The sequence below is a fragment of the Alligator mississippiensis genome, chromosome 4 (genome assembly GCF_030867095.1).
Source record: "Alligator mississippiensis isolate rAllMis1 chromosome 4, rAllMis1, whole genome shotgun sequence".
Classification (NCBI taxonomy): Eukaryota; Metazoa; Chordata; order Crocodylia; family Alligatoridae; genus Alligator; species Alligator mississippiensis.
In genome coordinates this window covers 244,750,579-244,763,964 of record NC_081827.1, presented here as the reverse complement: position 1 = coordinate 244,763,964, position 13,386 = coordinate 244,750,579, and the positions used below count along the sequence as shown (strand labels likewise).

The 13,386-nt window shown below is 46.0% G+C and overlaps 1 protein-coding gene across 6 annotated transcripts in view; it reads left to right on the top strand.

The window, feature by feature from the left end:
* The window catches only part of KALRN (kalirin RhoGEF kinase), a 759,663-nt gene that overhangs the window by 461,474 nt on the left and 284,803 nt on the right, over nt 1–13,386 (top strand). The gene's annotated exons all lie outside the window — the stretch shown is intronic.

Here is a 13,386-nt window from a genome sequence, read left to right as displayed (position 1 = left end):
TCTAGGAATTTATCGGCGACGGGGAGAGGCCAGAGGCTGTTCAGGCCTCTATTGCCTTTTAAGAAATGCGTTGGGTCCGTGAGGATCCGCAGCGCTTAGAGATCTTCACGCTCTCCCTCTCGCTCTCTCTCCAACTGATTTCTCTCCAACTTGGGCGGAAGCCACCCAAGCTCTTTATACGGCTAGCAGGCCAATCGCTAGCCATCACGTGTGCATATATTAGAATCGGCCAATAATGTGGCACGAATCTTCATACAAATGGCGGGAACTCCTTGCACCGTGCATTTCTTAGATGCAAAAGAAATGCACCATGCAAAGAAAGCTTCAAATTGGCGGGAAATTCTCCGTTGCACCGGGGTTCTCTTCTGCAGCAGAAAACTCCACCGTGCAAAGAAGCTGCAATTTAGCGGGAAAAATAATTTAGCAGTGCCGAAGCACACACAAAAAAAAAATCACAACTTTGGGTTGTGACACCTACCAGCTTGTAGGAGGAGAAAAGGGGAAGGGGAGGTTGTCTTCTTCTGTAGATGGGATGTTGGCCACAGCTGAAGTAGAGGATTTGTGATGGGGAAGCATTGATGCTTCTGCCAGTACATAGAAAACTCAGAGGCTCCTGGAGAGAGGATCTTGTTTCTCCACTCAGGTCATAGCATTCTCCAGCTGTGGGGTAGGGAAGGTGGGAGGGAGGGAGGGAGCTGGGCTGTCTTTTTATTGTGTTCTTTCTATTGACTGTCAGATTTCAGAAGCAACCCTCACTTGTGTGTACAAATGTCATCAAACTACATGCGAGACAGTGGCTTCTCAGATCCCCGGGGATTAGCCCCATGCAACGTGTGTCCAGTTTGCTCCAAACTGGCGGCATTGATTGTGATTCCAGCCTTGCCTTTCACTTGTTTCAACCCTTTGTTTTTTGTCTCCCAGACAGCGAATGTTACAGTTTCAGGATATTTTATTGTAAAGCTGCAGTTTTAAACAGCCGTCCTGTCTAGCATTGGGGCAGACAAGCTCCCCCTGCTGTATCTCCAAGACCGTCTTCCTCCAAAGTTTCGCACTCCTGTTGTGTTCCAGTGAAGCAGGTTTCTCCTTCTCCGTGCTGCTGGAGACGGAAAGAACAGGAGAGCAATGCTGCTAGTTGCAGGCCTTACCCCAGCATCAGAGTGACGTCCGACAGAAAGCAAAAGCGATGCCAGGGCAGGTTCATTCAACCCTTGCACCCCCAGGTTGGAGCATGTTCAACAGCTCCCTGGGGCTAGTGTGGGCACAGCCCATAGAAGTTGTGACGGGATGAAGCGCTCTCAGTACACGCTGAGTCTTGAGGACAGTTTCTATTGTACATGGGTGACTTTCAATTCAGCAGACACTTATAAATTGACCAAATTTGGGTAAATTTTCATAGGAATGACTACAGGCACATTTCTGACCCCAGGGCTAGCTCCTGCCAAACTGGGAGTCCCTGCTTGTAAGCATGGAGGCTCTGGAGCTTCTCAACAAATGGTTTTAGGAATATTTTGTTCACAGAGGCAACGCAGCTTGTATTCCTCCCCCTCTCCTCCGATCTCTTTCTCAGAAAACAATAACTGAACCATTTTAGCTCAAGTGTCTTCAGAAATTTCAGCCTTGGGCTGATACCTGGTAAGGGAAATTTCAGCATGAGCAGTTTAAGTCAGACAAGGTTATCAGCAACTGAAAGCAAAGTCTCATAACATAAAGTGTCAGGCAACCTTAACTATATATATATATTATACTATCTGCAGGCACGTAAGTGCACGCACACGCGCACATATAGCTCCTCAGCCCACCTTACTCACACATGTAATATTAGTGGAACTGCTCAAGTGAGTAATGGGAGCAGATTTGTGCCACGATGTAGAAACAATAATAGCTCATCACGGAAGACTTTACTAACTTACCTGCTTTTGTTTGATAGCTATAGGCTATGAAATTAAATTCACTTAGCTTGTCAAGCTCTGTAATTAGGAGGGCTATTCCACAGAGTTGTTTAATTTTAACAGAGCTTGACTTCCATCCGATGACAGAGTTACTGGGAATCTGAAAAATTGAACGCTAGTTCGTTCAAGATCTGCCGCTGTTGACTCTAAAGAACAGAACAGACGATGACAGAATGAATCAACATTAATCACAGAACAAACACGACAGCATTTCTAGGAGAGTGTATAATTCTGCTATTCATCTAAGTTTGAGTTGAGTTGAGAGTTCACAATTTATTTTGCCCCACACAGTAATTTATTGCTTGGATTTAACTGTTAATATCGACAGTTTTTGGAGACCATTCCCATCAAGTGGCAGGGGGCTGCAAGGCAGGGGATAACTGATGCAGCGGCCCCCGAGCCGACAGCTTCTGGGAGCTCTGGACAAGTCCTGCTTTGTGGATAGTTTCATAGTCCGACCCTACCAACTATGAAACTGTGAAACTATGGATGCACATACCTGTGGTTCTGTCTTGCATGCCTGATTTTTAGTCCACTGGTTTTCTCAACGCTGTAGCCCCCTCCTTCACAGTTAGCACATTAAACCTAAGTCGGTCACTCCAAGAATGACCGCAGCTAGCTTTTCACACAATATTCACTGGTTTGGTATTTGATGCTCTTGGGCATTTCAGAGCTAGCATCAAATGCTGTGTGTCTTGCTGAACAACTACAAGGCTTGCTTCGCAGATGGCATAAAACTGCCTGCTGGGAGTCTCAAGGCCACCTAGATTGTCTTTGGAAATATCATCCCTCTTTGAAAACGGTGAAGGACCAGACCTTCAGTTTACTCCAGCCAAGTTATGACTCTTGCCTCCTAAGAGCCTTCGACCAGCATACTGTGGCTTAGCGTCCTTGTGGGCAGAAGACACTGCTCTTGAGGGGATAAAATCAACACTTTTGTCATAAGATGAGTTTCAAATCAATGGTGGTTGCTTGAGGATGCCCTGATCTTCACACATTCCCAGGGAAGACAGATGAGGGAGCAAAGAACAGGTGAAGTGATCCAAGCGCACAGCCAGTTGATACAATGCACAGGAACACACAGTGGTTTTCCTAGGCCATGTGTAGATGAAATGAGCTGTAAGCTAAACAGGACTGGAGCAGAAGCTTCCAAGGCTTTTCTCTGGAGACAGCAATAACAAAATACTGTTCTCGATTGAATAGTTGGAGACAGTTGGAGCTCTGCTTTAATAATTCAAATGATATATGCATATAAGTTCACATAAGCTCAGCTCGAGGCACCATCAGCTGATTATTCAGGAGTATCTAAAGCAGGAACGAATCCAAGCTTCAGATACATGCGCGTTGCTTCCTTTGACTTCAGATCTCGGACTGGTGGAAATGCCAGGAGATGCCAGAAGGTCCTGGTCTGGTTAAAGCTCTCACGTGATGAGCACGGCTAGCAAAACTCTGCATACAGGACAGCCTGATTGGCAAAGGCTGGTTCTAGGTCCACTTCGTGTTTATGTAGAAATAAAGTTCTTTTCCAAAGGATTAAGGAGCTGAGAATCAGAGCTGTGGTATCCTGGCAGCACGTCGTGCTCCTGATCAGAAAAGTCTGAAACATGGCCTCTATCGGGCGCTGGTCAGACCGCAGTTGGAGTACTGCGTGCAATTCTGGGCGCCACACTTCAAGAAGGATGCGGATAACCTGGAGAGGGTACAGAGAAGGGCAACTCGTATGGTTAAGGGCCTGCAGACCAAGCCCCACGAGGAGAGACTAGAGAAACTGGACCTTTTCAGCCTCCGCAAGAGAAGGTTGAGAGGCGACCTTGTGGCTGCCTTTAAGTTCATCACGGGGGCACAGAAGGGAATTGGTGAGGATTTATTCACCAAGGCGCCCCCGGGGGTTACAAGAAACAATGGCCACAAGCTAGCAGAGAGCAGATTTAGACTGGACATTAGGAAGAACTTCTTCACAGTTCGAGTGGCCAAGGTCTGGAACGGGCTCCCATGGGAGGTGGTGCTCTCCCCTACCCTGGGGGTCTTCAAGAGGAGGTTAGACGAGTATCTAGCTGGGGTCATCTAGACCCAGCACTCTTTCCTGCTTATGCAGGGGGTCGGACTTGATGATCTATTGAGGTCCCTTCCGACCCTAACATCTATGAATCTATGGCCAGGCCCCTACTGAAAAAAAATTCTGCCATCTGTGATCTCTTAAAAAAAAGCCAGCTAGAGCCAAAAGCTTGTAAATAAAAATATATAGGCAACATTTCAGTAAGCACGGCAAGCAGTGGGGCAGAGCCAGCTGTGTCAAAGTAACTTTCCCACTCTCCTGCCACAAGATTTTCTTGGATTCCTATCAAACATGACACATTTTCACTATGCACTGCATAGTCCTCCCTCTCCTGTGATTTTTCTTGGATCGTCATCACAATTGTACCTCCCTCCTCTCCTCCCCTCCACCCCCTCATCTGACCAGGTGCTACCTGGTTTAATCCTGCAGGTCCCCTGGCCTTCACAGCTCCAGAACTGCATTCTGCAGCCGCAGCGTGTGTTTTATGTGGCCTTCTATGGGTCAGCACACTTATTGACCATGTCCTTTTTTTCTGGACATTAAAGACTACATTGAATTGATACCCCGACATTTTGGAGAGCAGGCTTTTCCCAGATCCAGTGTCTGAGCTTACAGCGCTATCTGAAGTATTCACAGCCAAGACTACAGGCTGCCAGTATCTACGGCAGTTTCCTTATTCATCAGTCTTCATTAAAACCATACTATGAATTACCGATTTTCCCAGCACTCAAATTCATCTTCCAGTCCCCATTAAGTGCCAGTGTCCCATGCACTCTATGGCCCCTGACAGATGTTAATTTAAAGGCATGATGGAATCGAATGCAGGATCCCAACAATTGCACCTGCTGCCATGCCACATGTGCCACATCGCCACTGGAAAGTAGCAGTGGGGCGCTCGCAGCCTCTGGAGCACACGGGAGACTTGAAAGGCTCTAGTGTGCTCCAGAGGCTGGGAGCACTAGCCACACATTCAATTAAAGTCATGATAGGAACCAGACACAAAAGTTATCATACATATTTTGTGTAATAACTTTGCCGCTTATTCCCGGTTTTATCGCACCATTAATTGAACCAGCGTGTGGCCAGGTCACTATTTAAGATATGATTATCTAGTTAATCACGTCTTAAGCGTAAAGTGTGTAAGAGCCCTATAAGATCAGTTCAAACAGTCAAAGATAGTTTAAAGTGATAGATTGCACGGGACTCTTTGTTTAAAGAAAATCAAAGCAGTTTATTTAATCCTTAGAAAAAATTTACAGAGGGATTCAGAATTGTTGAAAGTGATTTATTTGTAAAATTCAGAGTGGAAAGGAGTCACAAAGGAGCTGCAAACTGGGGTAACTCTGTGTTACATTCAGCAAAGGGTAGGGAAAGTACAGAGGGAAAGGGATGCTGATATTCCTGGACTGAGAAGTTATAACAGATGTAGAGCCAGAGAACAGCACTGTGGTTTAGAGTAGAAACCTCACGGCACTTCCCCCTATCTGGATAAACCACTGATGCCTCAGCGCATGGCTCTGCAGCTGTTAGACACTCCCTCAGTGCCAGATCCTCCTTTTGTGCTAGCTTCAGTGACATTTCTCCAGATTTACACCACCATGGCTGAGTGCTGGATCTGCAATTTCTGCAGTTAATTGCCTCCAGATTTATAATTACAGCCAACTTAAATTAAAAATAAAACAGTCCTTACAGGGAAAGACATTTTGCAATTCATGATGATAACAGGAGAACCACAGAGCACAAACATCTGACTCCTCCGTAAAGCCACCTTCATTTTGCAGGGTGGCCAGCCCTTGAAATACCTATACGTGTCCTTGGGGTAATGGATCTATGTGCTCCCTTGATGCAGGCGTAGCTGCCAGAAGCGCATCCGCCTCGAGAAGAGATTATTCTGTGTTGTATCAGTCTGGGCCACGCAGAACTTGGGGAAAAAAACCCATCAGATGTCTAGGCATTGCAAATCCTTTTGCCATCGGCAAGGATACTAATTAAAGCTCTTCAGCATACAGAATCACCAGATGCAGCCTAGCCAAGCATGAATGTCAAGAAGTTGGCAAAGGAAAGAAAAAGCAAGTAGGTTGAGAAGGGATAAGATCCTCTCTTCACAACCTGTTCTCTTCCCTCCTCGTGTCCTTTCTTCACGAGCGTGCTGGCGGTGTCCGCCTCGCTGCGGGATGTCGCTCCTCAGCTGTGTCTCCTCTTGGAAGTTGCTTGTCGTGGCATTTTGGAAGTGGTGTCTAGTCACAGCTCTTCCTGTCACACAACGTACCACGGATATCACTTTATCGTGGAGGCCTTCATCGTGCGACATGACCAGTGACATCCAATCACATAACATTTTAGCACTTGATATATTTTTGCTATTGCTATATTTTTGCTATAGTGTATTGCTGGTGATTTCTATCTGCTGTATTACACGTCCAGGCTCTTTGTGAATACCATGCAGACACACAGCAACAATTCCTTGAATTTAAAAATACAGAGCATATTCAGAGGACTGTGTGAACATAAGCTAATGAATACTCACAATTACGGTGAAGTATAATCACCACTTTAACGTTATGGAAACTGAAGTAGAAAGAAAAAGCAATGCCCCAAATCCACACAGTGAAGCCATAGTTTACTACAGATCTTAAGCAGGTGCCTAAAGTGAAGCACATGCTGAAGTGCTCTCCTGAATGGACCTAAATCAGGAGAGACAATATTAGAAATAAGAAATGGATACAACTCAGCCCTATGTTCAGTATTTCAGACCATGGGACCCCCTCCTGCATCCTGTGATACGATGAGGTGCTTCCATTCAAAGTACGTTCCTGTGAACTTGGCTTATAGGAAGCAGTGGCGATACGTAGGGGGTTCACGGAGGTGCACGTGCACCCCTGAGCACGCCGGTGCACCCCCTGACCAGCCACACTCGACACTTAGGTGATGGGCAGGGGGGCAGGTGGGAGTGCCAGTGCTGCTCCCCTGTGAGTGCTAGCTGGGGATTGGGAGCACCGCAGTCGCTTTGCAGTGGGCCATGGGGGACTCCCCCGTCGGTGAGACTGGCCATGGGGAGATCCTCCCCTGGTGGCTGCCTGGTGGCTTGGGGGGGGGAGGGGCACATGCCCCCCCTGACTAAAGTGGCACCAGTTGCCCGTGATAGGAAGAGAAAACATTGATGACTTGACCTGTCTTTCTCTGAAGAGATCTGTTATATTTTCTCACCATGACCTGTTTCCTTTTCCACACCCATCACTGAAGTCAATGCAGTTCCGTCAGTACAAATCATGTCTGAGAGCAGAAGCCACATACTTGCTTTATTTCTTTCTGAATCCTGTTTTAGCTCCTTGTTCCAATAGCTGTTAACCACCTGGGCTACCAAAGACATCTGTTTTGGGGGTACTCATCTATCTCCTATCTGACCGTTTTGGCTAGGGACAGAAGTTACACAGAAACCTGTATAAGCGATCAGGAACCAGCTCAAAGCTTTAACACAACAGAAGTTCAGTGCACATAAAGAGATTTCAAAATGGCCAAACCCAGTTTAAGATAAACCTGGCTGGATGTAGTAGATTTAACTAATATAGATTAAACCGGTCTATGGAATTACTGTCCCAGATTCCCTCCTGACTCAAATTATGTACCAGTCTCCCAGCATCCCAGGGTGCATCAGGGGACCCCTTTTACCCCCCTTGCAGGGCAGGCGGGCTAGACTCAGCTATACTGTCTGCTCCGGCTGAGCCAGGGCCAGCCCTGCCCCACGGCTGTCACAAAGTTGAGGCAGCAATGCCTCTGCACCCCAGCCTTTACTTATCAGTCCTATGGGGGGGAGGGGGGACAGGGGAATAAAGGTGCCCAGCCCTGGCCCCAAGCCTGGTTTGCAGAGGTTGCCCCTGCCCCTCCCAAGACAGACTGGCATGAGTCACTAACACGCAGCGGGAGTGGGGAAAAGAGTTCTCCCTCCTGGGTCCAGCCCCCAGCTGGGCATCTGCTCACATGGGGGGAGTCCCAGCCTCTGGGGGCCTCCCCTGGCCAGCCCAGGATCCCCACCAGCCCTGGTCTGCCCAGCTGTAGGGGGGTGATTCTGTATCCTTTCTGCATGGCTGGGCCGGCATGACTCACTGATGCACGGGGGGAGGGAGGAACAAACCCCCCACTCCAGTCTTGAACCCCCAAGTTGGGGTCTTCCCAGCTGGGGTGAGGGATTTTCCCACCTGGCCCAGCCAGCTCCATAGAAAGAAGGACTGGGCCCTGCTGCCTGGTACAAGTCCCCAGAGCTGCCCAGTGCATCGTGCCGGGCTGCAGCAGGACACACTGGACGGCCCAAGGCAGACTTGCACTGGGCAGCAGGGACGGGAGCACTCACTCCATAGATGGCAGGATCAGGCCCCAGTGCAAGTTCCCTGGGCCGGCCAGTGCATCTTGATTGAATCGATTCAGCCTCGGGCTTTTTGACTCTCTGTACTTAGCCGTTAAGTTTTGGTTTGTGCACTCAGAGCTCCCTGGCTAGGGAGGGGAGTCTCCCTCCTCCTCCTGCCCCATGTGGATGAGCAGCTTGGCTGGGAAGCGTGCTTGAACGCCCCCCGCCTTCCGGCCTGGACCAGTGCAGGCCTCCACCTGCCTTTCCCAAGTCAAAATTGAGTTTATAGAAACCTGCAAAGATTAGATTAATTCTGCCTCGGGCTTTTTGACTTTCTGTACTTAAGTCAGATGCCTGTTTCCTTTATTGCCCCTGTTTTGAACGATTAATCCAAATGTAAAGAATCACAGTAGTTATCATGGATTGTGGTATTCAATTTACCAGCTTCTCGTCCTGCTTTTAGCAAGCATTGTCACTAAATACTGTTAAATTGCTTTTTGGGGGACTCAAATTCAACAACAGTGTTTAAAAATAGCCGCATTCAACACTGGCATAGCGCACAAAGTCGAGTAGTTATTCTAATCACGCAGACAAGGTTTTCTTAACAATCTCTTCTAGACTTAGATTTTTGCTTAAAGTGGTCCCTTGCTCTAAGTCAGAGGCATTAATTTCTAGGTAACAGGCACAAATGTCCTTCAAACCTCCAGTGAGTGGTCTCATTAAGTACTTGAGCAAACTGAAGGGTTCTGCATCAGATGAAAAAGCTGATAATAAAGAGCTGTATTGTTTCTTCAGTTAAGGGAAGCTGCCTACATATTGTAGTAGAGAAGAACAAAGAGGAAGTTGCTACAATACAGAAGAAAAGGGGCAGATGGTCCAAAAAAAGGACCTTTTTTTTGACAGAGCAAACATCTCATAATCAGGGAGTTGAGACCTTTTATTTTCTTTTTAGAAACCATGGTTGCCTTTAAAAAAATCTACATGCAGCTTTCTCATGGGCATTTAATGCCAAAGATTCCTCCCAGCTACTTTTGCAGTATAGGACAACTTTTTCACATTGATATAACTTTATAGCTGCAAGTCAGGTTGTTAACTGCTAAAGCACAAATATTTGCACCCACAGTTTTCTATGCCAAACCCAAAATCAGTGATTTCAAATCAGCAAGCAAAGACAATTGTCTGTGTTCATTCCTTTCAGTTGTTGGGCATTATTGATCTTTTCTTGTTGTATTAGATGCTAAGTGAGATGAAAAGGAGACCATTTTGATTATGGGGTCCTGCAGATTTTCAGCACTTATTACAAAAATTACAAACAGCTACATATGCAAATCTTGCTGATGCTAAAAACATAGGTGGAAACCTTGGCTTCCACAAATGTATACCTGAACCTTTGTTGTGAAATGTGCAGGGTTTCACTGAAAAACAGACCCTCTGTGCTCGTCCTAAGTGCACTAGCTGCTTAGGAGTAAGCTACGACATACTTTATTCTGACTGGGGAAGCCTTTGGATCTCATCAGCATCTGATGACTTGGGATCTTAATAGTAAGGGGGGTTGGGTTTTTAATCAACTCAGTAGCAGCATAAGTATTAAACATCAAGCCTGAAAGCACAGAACAAACTCGGTGTGGTTTCTGGATTTCATTCAACCACCAGCTTGAGCTTACACAACAGGGTGCAGCTACACATGCAATGCATGCAACGTGATAAACTCCAGAGCACTTTGAGCCTGAGTGAACTGCTCCCAGTTCACTCAACAAGGAGAAATGCAAAGTGCTGCACCTAGGGAGGAAAAATGTCCAGCATACCTACTGCCTACGAAATGACCTGCTGGGTGGCACGGAAGTGGAAAGGGATCTTGGAGTCCTAGTGGACTCCAAGATGAACATGAGCCGGCAGTGTGACGAAGCCATCAGAAAAGCTAATGGCACTTTATCGTGCATCAGCAGATGCATGACGAACAGATCCAAGGAGGTGATACTTCCCCTCTATCGGGCTCTGGTCAGACCGTAGCTGGAGTACTGCGTGCAATTCTGGGCGCCGCACTTCAAGAGGGATGCGGATAACCTGGAGAGGGTCCAGAGAAGGGCCACTCGTATGGTTAAGGGCCTGCAGACCAAGCCCTACGAGGAGAGACTAGAGAACCTGGACCTTTTCAGCCTCCACAAGAGAAGGTTGAGAGGCGACCTTGTGGCTGCCTTTAAGTTCATCACGGGGGCACAGTAGGGAATTGGTGAGACTCTACTCACCAAGGCGCCCCCGTGGGTTACAAGAAATAATGGCCACAAGCTAGCAGAGAGCAGATTTAGACTGGACATCAGGAAGAACTTCTTCACAGTTCGAGTGGCCAAGGTCTGGAATGGTCTTCCAAGGGAGGTGGTGCTCTCCCCTAGCCTGGGGGTCATCAAGAGGAGGTTGGATATGCATCTAGCTGGGGTCATCTAGACCCAGCAGTCTTTCCTGCCTATGCAGGGGGTCGGACTCGATGATCTATTGAGGTCCCTTCCGACCCTAACATCTATGAATCTATGAATCCATGAATCAGGTGCAATGTCTACATGTGTGCCCAGGACAGCAACAATTTGATCTGCTGTGAACAGGCCCCCAGCTGGATGAGCTGACCAGGTGCAATTTGCACCCCCAGTCGACATTTATATGTGTGTTTCAGTGCAGTAAAGTACTCCGCCATAAGATAGTACTGTCCCTGACAGTACTATCCTGCAGCAGAGTTAATTAGTTTACTGCACCCTAATTCTGGTGCATATGTAGATGGTGACACTTTACTGCGGAGCTAATTCATCAACTCTGCAGTAAAGCGCACGTGTAGATGCACCCACAGTGTTGTAGAGCTCATGATGCGACTCATAAAAAGAAAAGACCGGGTGGTAATTTATTCCACTCGCGACTGGTAGTAGCACGACACCTAGGAGGTGTGAAATAACAATCATCTGGACTCCAATTCCTTTTGCAAATTGTTTCTGAACTATCTTCTTAATCTTATTAATACTGACTGGTTCTTTGTATTATAATTTCCCAGGGAGTAGCAGACTCGAAAAGATTAAAACCCTCTGAGCCGAGGATGACCTAAATTCTGATAGCTTTTATTATGCAAATCTTTGCAATCAAAGGTCATCTTCTGGAAAGATCTGAGGTTAATATGAGTTCACATATTCAGGTGCTATCTGAATCATATGCATGGCTCAGTGCTAAATGTGTGTATTGTAGCTTATACTGGAGAAGATTTTTAACAGACCTAATTGATTTAAGAGAATGAGACTCATTATCAGAAGAGATGTGGGCAGGTAGGAGTCTAAATCCCATAGGCTATCCATGAAACTTTGACTCCTAAATTTCTGAATCACTTCTGAAAACAGGGCTTAAGTCACTTGGGTACATTTGAAAATATACCTGTTCTTTTGTATGGACTGTATGTTCAGAAAGTGAGGAACTCCTGGTTCGGGAACAGTTTCTCTCCTTACAGATATAACTCTGTGTGTGTGTGTGTGTGTGTGTGTGTGTGTACACATGTGTATGTATATATTTTTAAGAATACTCGTTGCGCTTTTGGGCTTTTTCTTTTGTACATAGAAAAAATAAACTAAGCATGAATAAAACATTCATGAAAACAAGCCCCTTGTTTCAAGATGGTTTCCACGCGTACCTTCTTGCTCTCTGTAGTTATCAAATCTTTTATTTAGTTAGCTGTACATAAGGAAAATCTAGGTACTAGGCAGAGAAGGAAATGTATCTGAGGCTAGTCCTATACAAGTTAATTGTAAAACACCGTATCAGCTCAGATCAAAGTAGGATTTAGCCCTAAATGTGGATTGAATCTTTAATAAATCTTCAAAATACAACACTTTTGCATGGATTTTTGCACAAAAAAAATGGGTGAATAGGTTGAAAATATCTGCAAATAAATAGCATCCCTTGGCAACTGTAGATGGCTGGCACAACTGGAAGAGTTTTAATGGCAGTGGTATAATTTTGACTTGTATAGGAAACTCTTAGGTAACTCATCTACATTGAAGCATTTTTCCTCTTTCTGCTGGTTTCCCAAAATGTAAGAGCTGGAACTAAAACCATCACTAAGCCCACTGACTTGGTTATTGAAATGTGCTTACCCCCTCTTCCTTAATACATTAATTCAGGCCTTTTAGTTCTATTTGTTTTTACACTAATGTAATACCCACGCTTGTAACATGCATTTTATCTGAAACTCTCGAAGAATTTTGCACAAATGCATGAATTGAGGAGTACATCACAGTAGCTGTGCAGTAGACAGATTACGCTATGCCTGGACAAACCCAAGCAGAGGAGGTTAGACCAAGATTGCAAGAATAAGTCTGCACGCTTCCATTTTGGGAGAGGGACACCTGGAAATTTAGCCCCAAACCAGTGGACATCTTTAACAACCTTTTTCCTAAGGGGGTTGTGGGTAGCCATACAAAAAGTCAGTAAACACATCCCCTCGAGGAACAACACAGGAAGCTCAGTTTTCCATTGAGAGCACAGGGTCTTATTTTCTGAATATGTGTATCCCAGTGTAGATCAAGATGAACTCCTCAGAAATAAGTAGAGTTATACCACTGCAAACCTAATATGAGGCTCTGGGCTCTGTGTTGTGAAACATGTAGCTTTCTCTTAACGGCTGCTCCTCATCTATTCTGCTTAGATGTGCAGGCTTCCTATACACTTAACAACAAATCATACCGGTTTATGGTCCAGCTGGCCGCCTGAACAGTAACATGATTTTACCAGCTCCGCAGACTCTCCCACGCAAGCATCTCTCTAGTCCTTAATGTGTTTCTCTGACTCCCTTCAGGATGAATTGGTTTGTAATTGCCAGAAGCAGCAGACAAAATACAGCCTCATCATTGCCCCATGCATCAGCTCTGTTCTCTCTGAAATCCTAACAATTCAGTGGGACATTTCCCGGTACAGGCCTTGGAGCTGCAGGAAGACCAGCAGAAAATGGGTTAATAGGATACACATCAAGTGGAAAACATTCGCACATAAGAGCCATTAAGATTTGCTGGCAA